The following is a 2333-nucleotide window of genomic DNA, read 5'->3' as shown; positions in this document are numbered from 1 at the left end:
AAAGTCATTCCCTATGCCTCGGCCATAGGTTCTATCATGTATGCTATGCTGTGTACCAGACCTGATGTGTGCCTTGCCATAAGTTTGGCAGGGAGGTGCCAAAGTAATCCAGGAGTGGATCACTGGACAACGATCAAGAACATTCTACAGTACGTGAAAAGGACCAAAGATATGTTTCTCGTTTATGGAGGTGACGAAGAGCTCGTCGCAAATGGTTATGCCGATGCTAGCTTCGACACTGGTCCGGATGACTCAAAGTCACAAACCGGATATGTATTTATAATGAATGGTGGAGCTGTCAGTTGGTGCAGTTCCAAGCAGAGTGTCGTGGCGGGATCTATGTGTGAAGCGGAGTACATAGCTGCTTCGGAAGCAACACATGAAGGAGTCTGGATGAAGGAGTTCATATCTGATCTGGTTGTAATACCCAGTGCATCAGGTCCAATGAAAATCTTTTGTGACAACACTGGAGCAATTTCCTTAGCGAAGGAATCCAGGTTTCACAAGAGAACCAAACACATCAAGAGACGCTTCATCTCCATTCGTGAAAAGGTCAAGGATGGAGACATAGAAATTTGCAAAATACATATGGATCTGAATGTAGCAGACCCATTAACTAAGCCTCTTCTGCGAGCAAAACATGATTAGCGCCAAGACTCCATGGGTGTTAGAATCATTACAATGTAATCTAGATTATTGACTCTAGTGCAAGTGGGAGACTGATGGAAATATGTCGTAGAAGCAATAATAAAGTTGTTATTATTATATTTCCTTATTAATGATAAAGGTTTATTATCCATGCTAGAATTCTATTGGTCCGTAACTTAAATACATGTGTGGATACATAAAAAAATACCGTGTCCCTAGTAAGCCTCTTCTAGACTAGCTCGTTGATCAAAGATGGTTAAGGTTTCCTAACCATGGACATGTGTTGTCACTTGATAACGGGTTCACATCATTATGAGAATGATGTGATGGAAAAGACCAATCCGTTAGCTTAGCATATGCTCGTTCAGTTTATTGCTATTGCTTTCTTAATATCAAATACATATTCCTTCGACTATGAGATCATGCAACTCCCGAATATTGGAGGAATGCCTTGTGTGCTATCAAACGTCACAACGTAACTGGGTGATCATAAATATGCTCTACAGGTATCTCCGAAAGGTGTTTGTTGAGTTGGCATGGATTGAGATTAGGATTTGTCACTCCGTGGATCGGAGAGGTATCTCTGGGCCCTCTGGGTAATACACATCACAAGAAGCTTGCAAGCAAAATGGATAAGGAGTTAGTTATGACATGATGTATTACACAATGAGTAAAGAGACTTGCTGGTAACGAGATTGAACTAGGTATGAAGATACCGACGATCGAATCTCGGGCAAGTAACATACTGACAGACAAAGGGAATTATGTATGTTGTCATAAGGTTCAACCTATAAAGATCTTCGTAGAATATGTAGGAACCAATATGTGCATCCAGGTTCCGCTATTGGTTATTGACCGGAGAGGTGTCGACCGGAGAGGTGTCGACCGGAGAGGTGTCTCGGTCATGTCTACATCATTCTCGGACCCATAGGATATGCACGCTTAACGTTCGTAGACGATATAGTATTATATGAGTTATGTGATTTGGTGACAAAATGTTATTTGCAGTCCCAGATGAGATCACAGACATAACGAAGTGTTCCGGAGGTAAAGATTGATATATTGGACAATGCTATTTGGTCACCCGAAAGGTTTCGGAGTGAACCGAGTATTTATAAGATCCCGGGAAGGGGTTCCAGGAGGCCTTGGGAGGTCTATGGGCCTAATGGGCCAGTGGAGGCACACACCAGCCTGCAAGGGGCTGGTGCGCCCTCTCCCTGGCAGTCGGCCCTAAGGGAAGGAAAGGGGGGAGGGCTAGCCCCTCCTCATGGGAGAAAGGAAGGGGGTGCCACCCTCCCTGCCTTTCCACACGCACCTAAGAAAGGCAAAGGAGGGGTGCGGCTAGGGCAAGGCCCAAGGTGGCCGCAGGCCACTTGTGGAGCCCTAGGTTGCCTCCCCTCCTCTCCCCCACCTATATATATGAGAGGGAGGGGCGCCACACAACCCACGACAATCTCTTAGCTGTGTGGGGCGCCCCTCTCCACAGTTTAGTCCTCCTAGTTTTCCATAGTGCACGGCGAAGCCCTGCGGGAACGATTTCACCATCATCCTCACCATGTCGTCGTGCTGCCGAAACTCATCTACTACTTCTTTCATCTTGCTGGATCAAGAAGGCGAGGACGTCATCGAGCTGAACGTGTGCTGAACGCGGAGGTGTCGTACGTTCTGTACTTGATCGGTTGGAT

The sequence above is a fragment of the Triticum dicoccoides genome, chromosome 6B (genome assembly GCF_002162155.2).
Source record: "Triticum dicoccoides isolate Atlit2015 ecotype Zavitan chromosome 6B, WEW_v2.0, whole genome shotgun sequence".
NCBI classification, from domain to species: Eukaryota; Viridiplantae; Streptophyta; class Magnoliopsida; order Poales; family Poaceae; genus Triticum; species Triticum dicoccoides.
This window is presented reverse-complemented; position numbering follows the sequence as displayed.